Genomic DNA, 19,743 nt, shown 5'->3' with positions numbered 1-19,743 from the left:
TATTTCAATAAAGTACATGCTGTAAATTTCAGATCTGTCTTCCAAAGCCTTTCCAGTCCATCATTTGTAATGGGTTTTGCCAGGTGGTTGTGGGAGGGAGAGATTTTTTTGTGCCCCCACTTTCACCTGAGTTTCCTGGCAGGCTGATATTGTGTCCCACATCTTTTGCCCATTTTATCATAACAGATTTGACCTGTTTCTCTTTGGTGTCCCATTCCAAGAGCTGATTATACATTTTTGACAATAATTTAGTATCATCTTCTCATATATCTCTTTGAAATCTTGATGCTTCATGACTAAATATTTTCTTTTTGTCACTTTTAAAAGTTTCATTTAGCTGAAAATATTGTAGCCAGTCTGTAACCTTTTCTCTAACTTCTTCAAACTCTTTTAATTATAATATTCTGCTGTTAGGCCATGGGGTCCTGGTGATTTTCCTACCTTTGCTTGTTTAATTGCGTCCCAAACCTGCAGAGCTTATCTTCTTGGCTTCCTTGGGCTGTTTTTCTGTTCTCAAAGGGAATGCTGAAGTCTGCCATTAGGATTTCCTTGCCTTAGAATGCGTGTAGGTTTAGGGTTAGAGTTAGATTCAAGTTTAACTTTAAAGTTAGGATTACACTTTGGGCTATGGCTAGGGCTAAATTTAGGGTGGGGGTTAGGGTTGGGGTGAGAGGGGTTGGGGTTGGGGTACTGGCATCTGGGAGGGAGACCTTGCCTCCTCTCCTTGTTCCTGGCAGCCAGGCACCCTCCGACTTCCCATTGCAAGGTTCCGCTGAACTCCCATTATGTTCTGTATCAGATATTATTATAATAAGAGAGAACATCAGAGCAACATAAAACAATAACATTGCGGGTCAAAGAGGATGGATCAGCAACAAGTACAAGAGCTGCTGACCAAAATGACGGAGGCACAATATGGTGTTATTGTCTGCGTCTTGAATAAATCCTTCGGTTTTCACTGTAACTTGTTTTAGAAAATTGTAAGAGTGTGTTTTAAGGGTGAAACAAACCCTTTCAAAACAACAGCAGCTATTTTTCATGTTTTCTTTAAGCTTTTAGCAATAGATTAATCAACAAAAGTTTTATTATATTAATTTTATTTATTTTATTATTCATTTTATTTAAGATTGCGGGTCAAAATGACGGCGGCACAATCTGGTGTTACTGTCTGCGTCTTGAATAAATCCTTCGGTTTTCACTGTAAACGTGGCTTTTCTATCGAGTACGGTCTCTGTTGAAAAAATCCTTCAGTTTTCACTTTTTAAAGGCAGTTGTTCTAACGAGTCCGGTCGTGATTGACTCACCGGAAACCCAGCTTCCGTTTTGAGTTTTCAACTTTTCCCATGTTGCTGTTCTTGTAAATGGTGATTGTTCTTGTAAATGGTCCGCGTGGAATAGCCCCAAGAGGCTACTGGGTGTCACTGTAGCGCTGCTTCAGAAAACAATCCTTGTTCTGGCATTTACATGAAAAGCAATAGCATTATTTGGACAAAATAAATGCTGTTTCGAGGCGGAGGTGCTGGTCCTGATTTCTGTGGCTTCGTGTGCCAATTCCTCTGCCTCCCTGTTCTTGTAAACGGTCCACGTAGAATAGCCCCAAGAGGCCACTGGGTGTCACTGTTATTTTTACTATAGGAAGAACATTCACCAGCACTTGATTGCCAGCCGCTCCTAAGAAACCCCTTTATGTATGCAGTTCGGCCAGAATTTTATCCCAATACAAAGCACTTTTGTTTCTCATTTTCACCACTATGTTCATTTCCACGCACACTTTCCTCTCAAATGCACAAACACTGGCTGCTTGGAGACACTGCATGGCGCATTTCGGACCAGTGAGAATTTGTTAGAGCGGCTGTGTTTTGAATTGTTTTGGAAGGTGCGCATTTGAGAAACGCAGCTTGAAAGGGGACTGAACTGGATTCTTCCTGCCTCCTTGGTGGCAGAAGGGGAGCAGCGCCAGGTTCCTGCAGTGCTGAAAGGAGAGAGAAAACATCACATTTTAGTGAAGCGGGTCTGTGGTTGGGAGGGACATTTTCTGGGACTTCCCAACACCATGGCCTCTAAAGCTCACTTGGTGGCAGGTTTCAGGTGCTTCCATCTGTCTTTTGGTGCCAGCAATATTTCCCCCCAGAGGAAAAAGCAGCGCCATTCCTGGAGACCCTGCAACCCCAGGCCGATGTGGGGGGTGGAAAGGTCATGAGTTGGGCAGACTATCTGCCCACACCACAAGCTCCGTACAGTGGTGCCTCGCAAGACGAAATTAATTCGTTCCGCGAGTTTTTTCGTCTAGCGAATTTTTCGTCTTGCGAAGCACGGTTTCCCATAGGAATGCATTGAAATTCAATTAATGCGTTCCTATGGTCAAAAAAAGTCCGAACAAAGCCAAATTTGGTACAACAAGAGTTTATTAACTGCTCTTTAAAGTCACACATACTTTAAAGAGCATATCAAAAATTGAAGGAACAATAAATTAAGTTTCTAAACATGACAGGAAAAACATTTAAAAATCAAAAAAGGGTACATTACATTTTCTAAGACTCTGGGGGACCACTCGAAGAAGGTTCCTCTTCCACTCTTTGCTTCTTGCTGAGGAACCTGTCCATGGTCTGCTGCTTCATCCGCCTTTTCAGCAGCTCCCTGAGAGGCAACATGACCGTCGTATCAAAAATGTTCGCTTGGTCATGTGCCACGTGCTTGTCAGGGTGGTGCCGCTCTGCAAAAGCCTGCACCTCCTTCCACTTCTGGCAAATGTCCCTCAGTTCTTTGGAGGACAGCCGTTCCTCAGTTGCTTCCTCCTCTTCCAGCGAGGCCTGCTCCTGCGCAACCTCTGACTGCAGTTCAACCAGCTCCTGGGTGGTCAGCTCGTGGTCGTGCTCCTCCACCAGCTCGCAGACGTCCTCCTCTGTGACCTCCAGGCCCATGGTCCTCCCCAAGGCAACAATGTCCTGCACCACTGTCGACTCTGGTGCATCAGAGTCACTTGGTGCCACACAGTCCGGCCACAGGCTGCGCCAAGCGCAATTCAAATTTCTCTGGCTGATCCCCTTCCAGGCCGTGGTGATCATCTTCAAGCAGGTGACGATGTCGAAGTGGTCCTTCCAGAATTCCCGCAGGGTGATGGTGGTGCAATCAGTCACCTCGAAGCATCGCCTGAAAAGCTCCTTGGTGTAGAGTTTCTTGAAATTGGCGATGACCTGCTGATCCATCGGCTGGAGCAGTGGCGTGGTGTTAGGCGGCAGGAACATGATGTTGATGAAGCTGAACTCCAACAAGTCCACCTCAAGGCCTTTAGGATGAGCAGGAGCATTGTCCATCAGAAGCAAAGCCTTCAGCGGCAGGTCGTTGTCCAGCAGGTACTGTTTGACAGCAGGGCCAAAGGCAAGATTGACCCAGTCCACAAACAGCACACGTGTGACCCAAGCCTTGCTGTTGGATCGCCACATGACACTCAGCCGCTCCTTGTCGACCTTGTGTTTCTTGAAGGCCCGTGGGTTCTCCGAGTGGTACACCAGCAGGGGCTTGATCTTCAGGTCGCCGCTTGCGTTGGCACAGAAGAGCAGGGTCAGACGGTCCTTCATGGGCTTGTGGCCAGGCAACTTGGCCTCCTCCTGTGTGAGGAAAGTCCTTTTGGGCATCCTCTTCCAAAACAGCCCGGTCTCGTCGCAGTTGAAGACCTGCTGTGGAACGTAGCCCTCCGTCTTCACAACCTCCAGGAACTCCAAGGCAAAGTCTTCAGCCGCAGGAACATCAGAACTGGCAGCCTCTCCATGCCTGACCACGCTGTGGATTCCGGATCTTGCCTTGAACCGGTCAAACCAGAGCAGTTACAATTGGAAGATATGGCCTCAGGAGCATCTGCTTCTATTTTAGAGAAAATTTTTGAAAAATTGGAAGCTTTGGACAAGAAAGCAGATGAGCAAACAGCTAAGATTGACCAAAATACAGAATGCCTAAATAAATTAACTGGACAAGTGGCACAGAACACACAGGCAATTGGACAGTTGACGGAGGCCACAGCAGAAAATCGGAAATTGGCTGAGGATACCAGACAAAAATTAGAAAACTTAGAACAAGAGGTAAGACCACTCACCAAACAAGTAGGGGAACATCAGATTTATCTTTCTATGATAGAACTGCGAAATCGTGAGAATAATTTAAGGATTAGGTCGCTACAAGAAGCAGAAGGAAACCTAGCTGAGTTTTTAACCAAAGAATTCTCCAAGTTTTGGAATTTAGAGGAAAAGGATTTTAAAATTGTGTCAGCTTTCAGGCTTGGAAGATTTATAAAAAAGGAGAGGCCCAGAGACTGCCTGATAACATTGAGATCAAAGGAGGAAAGGGACAAGATTTTGGGCCTACACTACGGAAAGTCACTGGACATTTTGGACAGAAGAATCGAAATTTACAAAGATATTCCTAGACAACTGTTGGACCTTAGAGCCGCCTATTCTGAACTTGCCAAACTATTAAGGAGCAACGCAATTGCTTTTAGGTGGGAATTCCCCCAAGGAATATCCTTTACCTTTAGAGGGAAAAAGGTCAAAATTAGAACACCGGAAGAGAGAGACAAATTTTTGTCTACATACGGAGAGGACCTTCAAAAAGGAATTGAACTACCTTCCGGGCCTGGAGCAACGGCAGTACCGGCACCTGTGGAACCTGAAGATCCTGTGAACAAGATACCACCCCTTGAAAAATAATCAGATCAATTAAGGATGTCTCTGCAACTGTTGAGCTGGAATATAAATGGCTGTAACATTCCGGAAAAAAGGAAGAAAATATTTCACATATTAAAAAAAGAACAATTGGACATTATTTGCCTACAGGAAACACATGTGACAAGGCTCCACAGAAAAGTGTTAATAAATAAAAGATTGGGCCAGGAATTTATATCTTCGGACAAAGTGAAGAAGAGAGGTGTGGTGATATATGCGAAAGAGAGCCTGTCACCCAAATTCTTATTTAAAGATGAACATGGAAGAATTTTGGCAATTGAGATACAACACCAAGGAGAGAAACTTTTGATATTAGGAATTTATGCACCTAACGAAGGGAAATCGGAATTCTACAAGAAGCTGCATGAGACTATGCTGGATTATCTGGACTACAACAACATCATAATGATGGGAGACATGAATGGGGTCGTATCAACTAACATGGACAAGTCACAAAGTCAAAATGTTACAAAAGACGGCAGACTACCTAAAACTTTTTTTTAAATGACAGACAATATGGACTTGATTGACATTTGGAGGACAAAGAACCCACTAGGAAGAGAGGGAACATTCTTTTCTGAGGCCCAACTGACCTGGACAAGAATCGACCAAATATGGATATCTAGAGGCCTGGCACCTAAGGCCAGAAAAGTGGAAATCTGCCCAAAGACCTGTTCCGACCATAATGCAGTAAAGATGGATATGATACTACTACCAACCGGCTCTTTTAGATGGAAGATGAATGACAATTTGTTTAGAGATCAGGAAATTACCAAGAAGGCCCAAAAAGTTTTAAAGGACTATTTTGAGATAAACATGAATACTACGGTGGAAAAAAGAATCGTCTGGGACGCAAGTAAAGCTGTAATGAGGGGATTCTTGATACAACAGAATGCCGTAAAGAAAAGGACACAAAATGAGAAAAAAGACAAGATCCTGGATAAAATAAAAGAATTAGAGAAGAAGTTAAGATTAAACCCGAAGTCACAGCCAACTCTGAGAGAAATTAAACTTTATCAAACACAATATTCTAAACTGATAAATCAGGAAATAGAATGGAAGGTTAAATTAATGAAACAAAAAACGTTTGAGTCGGCGAATAAATGTGGAAAACTGCTAGCTTGGCAGTTGAAGAGAAGACAAAGATTAAATACGGTTACAAATTTAGAGATTGAAGGAAAAAACATTCAGAATCCTGTGGACATTAGAAAGTGTTTCCAGAGATACTTAAAAAAACTATACACCCAAGGGCCGCAAGACGAAGCTGAGATTAAACAATTTTTGGCAAAAAATGGACTATCAAAATTGTCACAAGAAAATAGGACAATCCTGAATTGCAAAATAACACGACAAGAGATTGAACAAGCCATTCAAAACATGCAACTGGGCAAATCTCCAGGGCCAGATGGGCTGACCTCCAAGTACTATAAGGCATTAAAAGACTACTTGATACAACCTTTGATGGAGGTCAGCAATGAAATTTTGGAGGGGAAGAGGGCACCGGAGTCGTGGAAGGAAGCGTTTATCACATTAATACCAAAGACGGAAGCTGAAAAGACACAACTTAAGAACTATCGTCCCATCTCTCTTTTAAATGTGGATTACAAAATATTTGCAGACATTTTGGCAAGTAGACTTAAAAAAGTTTTAAATGAAGTAATCCATAAGGACCAGGCAGGCTTTCTCCCAGGTAGACATTTGTTTGCTAATACAAGGAACATTATTGACATTTTGGAACTTTTGCAAACAGATATAAACACAAAAGCAGTTTTAATTTTTATAGATGCGGAGAAGGCCTTTGACAACATCTCCTGGAAATTTATGATGGGAAACTTAAAAGAAATGGGAGTGGGACGGGGTTTTGAGAATGGGATTGAGGCAATATATTCAGAGCAGAAAGCTAAACTGATAGTTAATAATGTGGTTACAGAAGAGTTTAAAATTGGAAAAGGAACACGACAAGGTTGCCCTATCTCCCCTTTGTTATTCATTTCGGTTCTGGAAGTGCTATTGAATATGATCAGAGGGGACCGGTTGGTGGAAGGAATTCAGGTCGGACAGAAACAATATAAATTAAAAGCTTTTGCAGATGACCTGGTTTTGACCCTGCAGGAGCCAGAGTCTAGTACGAAAAGAGTATTACAACTGATTAATGATTTTGGTCGGGTGGCTGGATTTAAACTGAATAAACAGAAAACTAAGGTTTTGGGGAAAAATTTGACAGATACAGAGTCAGAACGGTTTCAGAAAGAGACAGAACTTAATGTGGTTAAAAAAGTAAAATACCTAGGGGTAAACATAACAGCAAAAAATCTAAGTCTATTTAAGGATAATTATGAAAAATGTTGGGCAGAAATTAAGAGAGACTTAGATAGTTGGTCAAAATTGAAACTTTCTTTGTTAGGCCGAATTGCTGCTATCAAGATGAAAGTATTGCCAAAGATGTTGTTTTTGTTTCAAACACTTCAGGTTTTGGACAAGACGGAGTGCTTTCAGAAGTGGCAGAGAGATATTTCTAAGTTTGTCTGGCAGGGCAAAAAGCCCAGAATTAAGTTTAAGATACTAACTGATGCGAAAGAAAGAGGGGCTTTGCCCTGCCAGATCTAAAGTTGTATTATGAGGCCGCAGCGTTCTGCTGGCTAAAAGACTGGCTACTTCTTGAAGACACTGACGTGTTGGATTTGGAAGGGTTTAACAATGCTTTTGGATGGCATGCATACTTATGGTATGACAAGGTTAAAGCAAATAAGGCCTTTAAGAACCATATTGTCAGAAAATCACTGTTTAATGTCTGGACAAAATATAAAGACTTGCTGGAAAATAAAACTCCAAGGTGGCTTTCACCTTTGGAAGCTAAGGCCCGAAAAAGACCCAATATGGAGGCTAAATGGCCTAAATATTGGGAAATACTAGAAAAAGATGGTGACAATTGGAAATTGCAGAGTTTGGAGAAAATGAAGGATAAAGTGCGAGACTGGTTACATTACGCTCAGATTAAAGAAGTTTTTAAAAATGACAAGAAACTAGGGTTCCAGGTGGAGAAATCGAAACTAGAAACAGAATTGCTAGAACCAAAGACTAAGGTACTTTCAAGGATGTATAACTTGCTGTTAAAATGGAATACACAAGATGAAATGGTCAAATCGGCTATGATAAGGTGGGCACAGGACATTGGGTATAATATTATGTTTGAGGACTGGGAAAGGTTGTGGAATACTGGACTGAAATTTACTGCATGCAATGCTTTGAAAGAAAATGTAATGAAAATGATATATAGATGGTATATGACCCCAGTCAAACTTGCAAAAATTTACCACCTGTCTGATAATAAGTGTTGGAAATGTAAAGAGAGTGAAGGAACATTCTTCCACCTCTGGTGGACTTGCCCTAAAGTGAAGGCGTTCTGGGAAATGATTTATAATGAACTGAAAAAGGTATTTAAGTATACCTTCACTAAGAAACCAGAGGCCTTTCTTTTGGGTATTGTCGGTCAAGGGGTGGTAAAGAAGGACTGGACATTTTTTATGTATGCAACAACAGCAGCAAGGATACTTCTCGCAAAGTACTGGAAAACTCAAGATCTACCCACACTGGAAGAATGGCAGATGCAACTGATAGACTATATGGAACTAGCTGAGATGACTGGCAGAATCCGTGACCTGGGAGAAGAGAGGATGGAGGAGGATTGGAAGAAATTTAAGAACTATTTACAAAAACATTGTAACTTGAGTGAATGCTAAGCAGGATGCTAGATCATAAATAATTGAGCACCACTAACTTAGACGATTTAAGAAAATAAGTGAGATTGAGAAAATATAACTCTTTTTGAGAATTAGAAGACTATGAAATATAGAAGGGATATAAGAATGTAAATAAGATAACAAATTGCTGCTAAAAAGTTATAACGATGAAAGTGGGAGCGGGAGATGTGAGGAAGTCCAAAAAAAAAAATGTGAAACTATGTTAAGATATTTGCTATATTGTCTGTTATATTTATTCTTATTGTAAACACCAATAAACATTACTTTAAAAAAAACAAAAAACCAGCCTCTGCTTGCCTTGAAGACTTCTGGCTCGGCCGAGGTTCCTGGCTGTTCCCAGATGAGGTCTGCGTGCAAGGCCTTGGCCTTCTCACAAATGACGGCCTCAGTCACTGTGTCCCCTGCACGCTGCTTCTCTTCTAACCAGATGAGCAGCAACTTCTCGACCTCCTCCAGAACAGCTGGGCGGTTCTTCACGATCCTGGTGACTCCCTTGGCTGCATCAGTCGCAAGGATCTTCTCCCTCATCTTCAGGATGGTCCCGATGGTCGATGGGTTCCTGCCGTACTCCCTGGCGAGGTCCGTCACACGCATTCCACCGTCGTGCTTCCGGATGATCTCCTTCTTCATCTCCAGCGTCACCTTCTCCTTCTTCCTCTCGCCGGCCTCCGCAGCAGCAGCAGTCTTCTTGGGTCCCATGGCAGCACAGCTGTTACCTTTGTAAACTCAGAAAAAGAAAAAAAAAATCAGCAATTCAAACCCAGAACCAAGTCCTTGAATTCCAAACACCCAACCCAAAATCCAAAAACCCCCAAAAAAGTTTTAAAAGTTTAACTTACGAAATGGCTGCAAATCACCAAAGTCTTCAAAATCCTCAAATGGCTGCAAAAGAAGTTTTGGGAAAGCTTTAAAAATCACCAAAGTCTTCAAAAACCTCAACTGTTCCCCCAGCCCCTCCCCAACTGTTGCAAACCCCTCCCCAACTGTTGCAAACCCCTCCTCAACTGTTCCCCCAGCCACCCAGCACACAGAAATTCAAAACCCAGAAATTTTTTCAAAAAACAACAACATGGCCCAATGGTTACAGAAAACCATAAAAATTCAAAAAAAAGCACACAAGCTCCCAGATTCCTGCAAACCCCTCCCCAGCTGTTCCCCCAGCCACCCAGCACACAGAAATTTAAAACCCAGAAATTTTTTTCAAAAAAAAACATGGCCCAATGGTCACAGAAAACCATAAAAATTCAAAAAAAACCACACAAGCTCCCAGATTCTTGCAAACCCCTCCCCAGCTGTTCCCCCAGCCACCCAGCACACAGAAATTCAAAACCCAGAATTTTTTTTCAAAAAACAACAACATGGCCCAATGGTCACAGAAAACCATAAAAATTCAAAAAAAAACCACACAAGCTCCCAGATTCTTGCAAACCCCTCCCCAGCTGTTCCCCCAGCCACCCAGCACACAGAAATTCAGAAATTCAAAACCCAGATTTTTTTTTTTTAAATAAACATGGCCCAATGGTCACAGAAAATCATAAAAATGCAGAAAAAAGACACACAAGCTCCCAGATTCTTGCAAACCCCTCCCCAGCTGTTCCCCCAGCCACCCAGCACACAGAAATTCAGAAATTCAAAACCCAGATTTTTTTTTTTTAAAAAATAAACATGGCCCAATGGTCACAGAAAATCATAAAAATGCAGAAAAAAGACACACAAGCTCCCAGATTCTTGCAAACCCCCCCAGCTGTTCCCCCATCCACCCAGCACACAGAAATTCAAAAATTCAAAGCCAGATTTTTTTTTTTTTAAAAAATAAACATGGCCCAATGGTCACAGAAAATCATAAAAATGCAGAAAAAAACCACACAAGCTCCCAGATTCTTGCAAACCCCTCCCCAACACCAAGTCCTTGAATTCCAAACACCCCAACCCAAAATCCAAAAAACCCAAAAAAAGTTTCAAAAGTTTAACTTACCAAACAGCTGCAGAAGAAGTTTTGGAAAAGCTTCAAAAATCCAGCAAACTCTTTAAAAAGCTCAGAAAGGCCACCACACCGCGTGCAATGTGTTGCTCCTCGAGGTCAAGTCGCAACTGCACCTCTTCCAGCAATGCACCCTGGGATTTAACGGTTTTACGAAAAAGGAAACAAACTTGCAAGACGTTTTCGTCTTGCGAAGCAAGCCCATAGGGACATTCGTCTTGCGAAGCAACTCGAAAACGAAAAAACCTTTCGTCTTGCGAGTTTTTCGTCTTGCGAGGCGTTCGTCTTGCGGGGCACCACTGTAGTGGGGGAGGAGAGCTGGGCTGGGGGGGGATGAACACCTGGCAATTCATGCACCTCTTTGGTTGCAGATAGTACACGGGTATATCTGCCTAAAAAGTCTGGGACACAATTTATTTCACCCTCTAGCAGCTATGGCAGCTCATTTACCAGACGTCATGTATTTAGCCTGAAGCTGAGGCTCCAATACTTTGACCACCTCATGAGAAGAGAAGACCCCCTGGAAAAGACCCTGATGGTGGGAAAGATGGAGGGCACAAGGAGAAGGGGACGACAGAGGACAAGATGGCGGGACAGTGTTCTCGAAGCTACCAGCATGAGTCTGACCAAACTGCGGGAGGCAGTGGAAGACAGGAGTGCCTGGCGTGCTCTGGTCCAGGGGGTCACGAAGAGGCGGACACGACTAAACGACTAAACAACAGCAACAATGTATTTAGCATTAACTCTGGCAGTGTCTGCTTGATTCTGACCCAACTCAGCCTGATGTACACATTTTGCTCTAGGAGGCTTAGTTTGCTCACAATTGAGTCTCCACTTCCAGAGTTAATGTGAAATACATTCCTTCTGGTAAAAGAGCCACCGTAGCTGCTAGAGGGCTGTGAAAATGGGCGGCCCAGGCTTCTTAGACTCGCCTGTGCATGTACTAACCAAAGGGGTGCATTGGTTGCCAGCCGTGAAATCCCCTGGCATTATATTCAACACTCTTTGAGTTTTCAACTTTCCCCATGTTGCTGTTCTTGTAAATGGTCCACGTGGAATAACCCCAAGAGGCCACCGGGGTCACTGTAGCGCTGCTTCAGAAAACAATCCTTGTTGTTCTTGCATTTACATGAAAACCAATAGAATTATTTGGACAAGAAATGCTGTTTAGAAGAGGAGGTGCTGGTCTTAATTTCTGTGGCTTCCTGGGCCAATTCCCCTGCCTCCCCCCCCCAAATAAACTAAAATGACCTGTTTCATAGAATAATGTATAACTTGTTTTTGAAAATTGTAAGTGTGTGTTTTATTGGTGAAACAAAACCTATAAAAACAACAGCAGCTATTTTTCATGTTTTCTTTAAGCTTTTAGCAATAGATTAATCAACAAAAGTTTTATTATATTCATTTTATTTAACATTGCGGGTCAAAATGACGGAGGCACAATCTGGTGTTACTGTCTGCGTCTTGAATAAATCCTTCGGTTTTCACTGTAAACGTGGCTTTTCTATCGAGTACGGTCTCTGTTGAAGAAATCCTTCAGTTTTCAATTTTTAAAGGCTGTTGTTGTAACGAGTACATCGTCGTTGACTCACCGGAAACCCAGCTTCCATTTTGAGTTTTCAACTTTTCTCATGTCGCTGTTCTTGTAAATAGTCCTTCTTCCTGTTCTGGCATTTACATGAAAAGCAATAGCATTATTTGGACAAAATAAATGCTGTTTCGAAGCGGAGGTGCTGGTCCTGATTTCTGTGGCTTCGTGTGCCAATTCCTCTGCCTCCCTGTTCTTGTAAACGGTCCGCGTGGAATAACCCCAAGAGGCCACTGGGTGTCACTGTTCTTTTTACTATAGGAAGAACATTCACCAGCACTTGATTGCCAGCCGCTCCTAAGAAACCCCTTTATGTATGCAGTTCGGCCAGAATTTTATCCCAATAGCACTTTTGTTTCTCATTTTCACCACTATGTTCATTTCCACGCACACTTCCCTCTCAAATGCACAAACACTGGGTCTGTGGTTGGGGAGGGACATTTTCTGGGACTTCCCAACACCATGGCCTCTAAACCTCACTTGGTGTCAGGTTTCAGGTGCTTCCATCTGTCTTTTGGTGCCAGCAATATTTCCCCCCAGAGGAAAAAGCAGCGCCATTCCTGGAGACCCTGCAACCCCAGGCCGATGTGGGGGGTGGAAAGGTCATGAGTTGGGCAGACTATCTGCCCACACCACAAGCTCCGTAGTGGGGAAGGAGAGCTGGGCTGGGGGGGGGGATGAACACCTGGCAATTCATGCACCTCTTTGGTTGCAGATAGTACACGGGTATATCTGCCTAAAAAGCCTGGGACACAATTTCCTCCACCCTGTAGCACCTATGGCAGCTCATTTTCGTGTCTCCGCTCCTCCACATGCAGCTGCTGGGTGACCTTGGGCCAGTCACACTTCTTTGAAGTCTCTCAGCCCCACTCACCTCACAGGGTGTTTGTTGTGGGGGAGGAAGGGAAAGGAGAATGTTAGCCGCTTTGAGACTCCTTAAAGGGAGTGAAAGGCGGGATATCAAATCCAAAAAAAAAAGTCCAGCAACATAGTCCTTTAAATAAGTTGGGCGCTTGGAAACTGCCAGACTTCCGGGGAGTGGTATCCAGGTCCGGCGGGCTGCCCGATTCTTGCTGAGGCTGTGGCGCGACCCTAGGTGGCATTGAAACCAAGTCCCCTGGATCCGCTGCTGTGGGTGGAACATCCGCAAGTGGAGTTGGCGGAATGTCAGGCACGGCAGTGGTCTGATTCTGTGGGAAGTCCGGCAGACCCTCTGAAGTGGCTTGGTTCAGCTCCACGCCTGCAGTTTGTGAGAGAGGTGTAGGTGGAGCCTCGCCATCTGTAAGCGTCTGTTCCGGAGCCATGAGCGCAGTTGGGGGCACTGCGGTCGTGTCCAAGTCCCCAACCCTGCGCCTAAGCTGGTCTATGTGCCGGCGCCACAAACATCCGTCTTCGAGTGCCACCTGGTATGAGCGAGGTCCAGTGACTCCCACTACTGTGGCTGGCACCCAAGGAATGTCCCCCACAAAGTTCCGGGCAAAGACCTGGTTTCCTGAAACAAATGACCGTGGCGTGTTGGCACAGCCTGGGGGTTCGGCCACGGCAAAGTCCGGGTGCAGCCGGTCGAGCAGAGACCTGAGGCAGTGGCCCATAAGCAGTTCGGCAGGACTCTGCCCTGTGGCCGCATGAGGGGTGATGTGTTGCACGAACAAGTATTCAGCAACCCGCTCATGCCAGTCTCCCTGGTCCAGGCGCGCCAGTGCCTCTTTTGCCGAGCGCACCATTCTCTCCGCTTGCCCATTGCTGGATGGATGAAATGGTGCCGTGAGGGCATGGCGGATGCCCAGTCCCAAAAGGTATTGCTCAAAAGTGCCTGAGGTGAACTGCAGTCCATTGTCGGAGACGAGGAGATCAGGACACCCATGCGTCGCACAGAGGCCTCGCAGCACCCGGATGACTGCCACATACGATAAAAAGTACCTTCTGTTTCTTTACATTTCCAACAATTATTAGTTCTTGTTCTGTACATTTTTGCTAATTTAATCGGGGTTAAGTACCACGACACATCATTTTCATGAAATATTATTTCAATAAAGTACATGCTGTAAATTTCACATCTGTCTTCCAAAGCCTTTCCCAGTCTGTCATTTGTAATGGGGTTTGCCAGGTGGTTGTGGGAGGGAGAGATTTTTTTGTGCCCCCACTTTCACCTGAGTTTCAGAGCGGGCCCCGGCAGGCTGATATTGTGTCCCACATCTTTTGCCTATTTTATCATAACAGATTTGACCTGTTCCTCTTTGGTGTCCCATTCCAGGAGCAGATTATACATTTTTGACAATAATTTAGTATTATCTTCTCATATCTCTCTTTGAAATCTTGATGCTTCATGACTAAATCCTTTCTTTTTGTCACTTTTAAAAGTTTCATTTAGCTGAAAATATTGAAACCAGTCTGTGACCTTTTCTCTAACTTCTTCAAACTCCTTTAATTTTTATAATATTCTGCTGTTAGGCCACGGGGTCCTGGTGATTTTCCTACCTTTGCTTGTTTAATTGCGTCCCAAACCTGCAGAGCTTATCTTCTTGGCTTCCTTGGGCTGTTTTTCTGTTCTCTTTTTTTATTTATTTTTTATTAATTTTCCAATAAACATAAATACACAATAAAACATCAAATTCTCATCACCTGTCCTATTTTCATTTAGACTTCCATCAACCTGTCTGATAATTCTCCGTTTTTCTGTTCTCAAAGGGAATGCTGAAGTCTGCCATTAGGATTTCCTTGCCTTAGAATGTGTGTAGGTTTAGGGCTAGGTTTAAGTATAGAGTTAGATTAGTGTGGATTAGGGACTGGATAAAACTGGAAAAGGAAGAAGCATTAGATTTGGACGGTCACGATACCAGATTTGGATGGCATGCATACTTATGGTACGGGAAAGGGGAAGTGCACAAAGGATTTTACAATCATATACGCAGGACATCACTAATGAGAGTGTGGGAGAGATAGAAGGATCTAATAGAAGAAAAAACACCCTGGTGGTTGTCTCCAACTGAAGCTTCGTTACTCAAACCGCTTGGCAAAAAGGGGAATTGGTCTAGATATAGAGATTTGCTGAAGGATGGAAGAATGAGGAAATCCCAACGAAAGAACCGTGGCAAGAAAAATGGAAGAGCTATGCAGAGTTGTCTAAATTGACATACAAACTACATGATAAGGACAACTGTTACTTCAAGGAAGAATGGGAACTTTTTACAAACTAAAAAAAACCCACAAAATGAATTGGACTCCTTGACAGGTTTTGAACAAACATCCACAAATTTATTAGTAGAAGATATGAGAGATAAGCCAATGATATGTACAATTTTTAACATGCAGAGAATAACATGTGCAGAGAAATCAGAGAGAGGAGCTGAGGGAAGTCCGGGGGGGGGAGGATTGAAGGGGGGTGGGGGAAAATGGGAGAGAAATAATGTATGTGATTAAATGGATTGATAATTTGGTATGTTGAAATTGTTTAATAAAAATATTTTTTTTTTTGAAAAAAGGTTTAGGTTTAGAGTTAGATTCAAGTTTAACTTTAAAGTTAGGATTACAGTTAGGGCTAGGGCTAAATTTAGGGAGAGGGTGAGGGTGAGGGTTAGGATTAGGATTAGGATTAGGATGGGGGTTGGTGTTGGGGTGAGAGGGTGGGGTGGGGTGAGAGGGTGGGGTAGGGGTTGGGGTGCTGGCATCTGGGAGGGAGACCTTGCCTCCCCTTGTTCCTAGCAGCCAGGCACCCTCCGACTTCCCATTGCAAGATTCTGCTGGGATCCCATTATGTGCTGTATCAGATATTATTATAATAAGAGAGAACATCAGAGCAACATAAAACAATAATATTGCGGGTCAAAGAGGATGGATCAGAGACAAGTACAAGAGCTGCTGACCAAAATGACGGAGGCACAATCTGGTGTTACTGTCTGCATCTCGAATAAATCCTTTGGTTTTATCTGTAAACGCGGCTTTTCTATCGAGTACGGTCTCCGTTGAAGAAATGCTTCAGTTTTCACTTTTTAAAGGCAGTTGTTCTAACGAGTCCGGTCGTGGCTGACTCACCGGAAACCCAGCTTCCGTTTCGCGTTTTCAAGTTTTCTCATGTCGCTCTTCTTGTAAATGGTCCTTGTTCTTGTAAATGGTCCACGTGGAATAACCCCAAGAGGCCACTGGGTGTCACTGTAGCGCTGCTTCAGAAAACAGTCCTTGTTCTGGCATTTACATGAAAACCAATAGAATTATTTGGACAAAAGAAATGCTGTTTAGAAGAGGAGGCGCTGGTCCTAATTTCTGTGTCTTCGTGTGCCAATTCCTCTGCCTCCCTCAAATAAATAAGCTAAAATGACCTGTTCCATAGAATAATGTAGAACTTGTTTTAGAAAAGTGTATGTGTGTGTTTTAAGGGTGAAACAAAGCCTTTAAAAACAACAGCAGCTGTTTTTCATGTGTTCATTCAGCCTTTAAGCTTTTAGCAATAGATTTATCAACAAAAGTTTTATTATATTCATTTTATTTGTTTTATTTTATTATTCATTTTATCTTATCTTATGTTACTTAAGTAAGTACCACCAGCAAATCATTTTCATGTAATTTTACTTCAATAAAGTATATAATTTTTTGCTGTTAGGCCACGGGGTCCTGGTGATTTTCCTACCTTTGCTTGTTTAATTGCGTCCGAAACCTGCAGAGCTTATCTTCCTGGCTTCCTTGGGCTGTTTTTCCGTTCTCAAAGGGAATGCTGAAGTCTGCCATTAGGATTTCCTAATGCATGTAGGTTTAGGGTTAGGTTTAGAGTGAGATTCAATTTTAACTTTACAGTTAGGAATACAGTTAGGACTAGGGCTAAGTTTAGGGTTCGGGTGAGAGTGGGGTTTTCTATCCAGTACGGTCTCCGTTGAAAAAATCCGTCAGTTTCCACACAATTGAAGAAATCCTTCAGTTTTCACTTTTTAAAGGCAGTTGTTCTAACGAGTCCGGTCGTGATTGACTCACCGGAAACCCAGCTTCCGTTTTGAGTTTTCAACTTTTCCCATGTTGCTGTTCTTGTAAACGGTCCACGTGGAATAACCCCAAGAGGCCACGGGGTGTCACTGTTCTTTTTACTTTAGGAAGAACATTCACCAGCACCTTATTGCCAGTCGCTCCTAATAAACCCCTTTATGTATGCAGTTCGGCCAGAATTTTATCCCAATACAAAGCACTTTTCTTTCTCATCTTCACCACTATGTTCATTTCCACGCACACTTTCCCCTCAAATGCACAAACACTGGCTGCTTGGAGAAACTGCATAGCGCATTTCGGACCAGTGAGAATTTGTTAGAGCGGCTGTATTTTGAATTGTTTTGGAAGGTGCGCATTTGAGAAACGCAGCTTGAAAGGGGACTGAACTGGATTCTTCGTGCCTCCTTGGTGGCGAGTCCTTGGCCGTGCGAGGGCTCCTGCAAGACGAAGGGGAGCAGCGCCAGGTTCCCTGCAATGCTGAAAGGAGAGAGAAAACATCACATTTTAGTGAAGCGGGTCTGTGGTTGGGAGGGACATTTTCTGGGACTTCCCAACACCATGGCGTCTAAACCTCACTTGGTGGCAGGTTTCAGGTGCTTCCATCTGTCTTTTGGTGCCAGCAATATTTCCCCCCAGAGGAAAAAGCAGCGCCATTCCTGGAGACCCTGCAACCCCAGGCCGATGTGGGGGGTGGAAAGGTCATGAGTTGGGCAGTCTATCTGCCCACACCACAAGCTGGGGGTGTGGAATGAACACTTGGCAATTCATGCACCTCTTTGGTTGCAGATAGTACACGGGTATATCTGCCTAAAAAGTCTGGGACACAATTTCCTCCACCCTGTAGCACCTATGGCAGCTCATTTTCCAGAAGTCATGTATTTAGCATTAACTCTGGCAGTGTCTGCTTGATTCTGACCCAACTCAGCCTGATGTACACATTTTGCTCTAGGAGGCTTAGTTTGCTCACAATTGAGTCTCCACTTCCAGAGTTAATGTGAAATACATTCCTTCTGGTAAAAGAGCCACCGTAGCTGCTAGAGGGCTGATTCAGAGGCTGGCGCAAATGGCGGTAGAGGCACAAGTGAAGCCATGTTTCCAATGCTGGCGTGGAGGGCGATGGATGGAACACAGTGCTCTAGCCAGAACAGTCAGCTCTGAATTGGTTCTGTTCAGTGATTTCGCTCATTGATTCAGCTCAGTTCAGAGGGTGGCCGCATCTGGCTGTTGTTCTAACTAGTCTGGTCATGGTTGACTCTCCAGAAACCCGGTCTCCGTTCAAGAAATCCTTCAGTTTTCACCAACTAAGTTTGTTAGTGGTATGAGCTTTCTTGTGCATGCACACTTCTTCAGATACACTGAAACAGAAGTCTCCGGACCCTTCTATATACAGTGAGAGGATGGAGCCGGGTATTACTCAGAACGTGGCTTTTCTATCGACTACGGTCTCCGTTGAAGAAATTATTCAGTTTCCAATTTTTAAAGGCGGTTGTTCTAACAAGTCTGGTCGTGGTTGACTCACCAGACACCCGGTCTCCGTTGACGAAATCCTTCAGTTTCCAATTTTTAAAGGCGGTTGTTCTAACAAGTCTGGTCATGGTTGACTCACCAGACACCCGGTCTCCGTTCAAGAAATCCTTCAGTTTTCACCAACTAAGTTTGTTAGTGGTATGAGCTTTCTTGTGCATGCACACTTCTTCAGATACACTGAAACAGAAGTCACCGGACCCTTCTATATATAGTGAGAGGATGGAGCCGGGTATTACTCAGAACGTGGCTTTTCTATCGAGTACGGTCTCCGTTGAAGAAATTCTTCAGTTTTCACTTTAACTATGTGGTTTTTGTAATATTTACGGTCTCCGTTGAAGAAATCCTTCAGTTTTCAATTTTTAAAGGCGGTTGTTCTAACTGGTCTGGTCGTGGTTGACTCACCAGAAACCCGGTCTCCGTTGAATAAATCCTTCAGTGTTCACTTTAAATATGTGGTTGTTGTAATATTTACAGTCTCCGTTGAAGAAATCCTTCAGTGTTCACTTTAAATATGAGGTTGTTGTAATATTTACAGTCTCCGTTGAAGAAATCCTTCAGTGTTCACTTTAAATATGAGGTTGTTGTAATATTTACAGTCTCCGTTGAAGAAATCCTTCGGTTTTCACTGTAAACATGGCTTTTGTATCGAGTTCGGTTTCTGTTGAAGAAATCCTTCAGTTTCCAATTTTTAAAGGCGGTTGTTCTAACTAGTCTGGTCGTGGTTGACTCTCCAGAAACCCGGTCTCTGTTGAAGAAATCCTTCAGTTTTCACCAACTAAGTTTGTTAGTGGTATGAGCTTTCTTGTGCATGCACACTTCTTCAGATACACTGAAACAGAAGTCTCCGGACCCTTCTATATATAGTGAGAGGATGGGGCGGGGTATTCCTCAGAAGAGATGTGGGAATGGATGATTGGCTGTTTAGAAGGGGAGGTGCTGGTCCTATTTTCTGTGGCTTCCTGTGCCAATTCCTCTGCCTCCCTCAAAAAAATAAACTAAAATGACCTGTTCCATAGAATAATGTATCTATTCTACCAAGCGAGGTAGGAGTCCCATGATTCAGAGGCTGGCGCAAACGGCGGTAGAGGCACAAGTGAAGCCATGATTCCAATGTTGGCGTGGAGGGCGATGGATGGAACACAGTGCTCTAGCCAGAACAGTCAGCTCTGAATTGGTTCTGTTCAGTGATTTCGCTCATTG

General features: G+C 43.6%; 2 long non-coding RNA genes across 2 annotated transcripts in view; one reads left to right on the top strand and one right to left on the bottom strand.

Annotated features, from left to right (window-relative positions):
• The first annotated feature begins 140 nt into the window (after positions 1 to 140).
• LOC308465216 overlaps positions 141 to 19,743 on the top strand; it is a 28,394-nt gene continuing 8,791 nt past the window's right edge. Inside the window, exon 1 of the long non-coding RNA XR_013980361.1 lies at positions 141 to 569. This is a non-coding gene — a long non-coding RNA (uncharacterized lncRNA). The remainder of the gene's footprint in view (positions 570 to 19,743) is intronic.
• Positions 1,995 to 16,642, bottom strand: LOC308465194. The gene is made up of 3 exons (XR_013980339.1): positions 16,163 to 16,642; positions 10,755 to 12,115; positions 1,995 to 2,230 (listed from the first exon to the last, which is right to left on the bottom strand). It is a non-coding gene; the product is annotated as an uncharacterized lncRNA (long non-coding RNA).

This window comes from Podarcis pityusensis (genome assembly GCF_964106645.2).
Source record: "Podarcis pityusensis genome assembly, chromosome: 16".
Classification (NCBI taxonomy): Eukaryota; Metazoa; Chordata; class Lepidosauria; order Squamata; family Lacertidae; genus Podarcis; species Podarcis pityusensis.
Note: the sequence above shows the minus strand (reverse complement) of the source record. Positions and strands in the feature narration are given on the sequence as shown.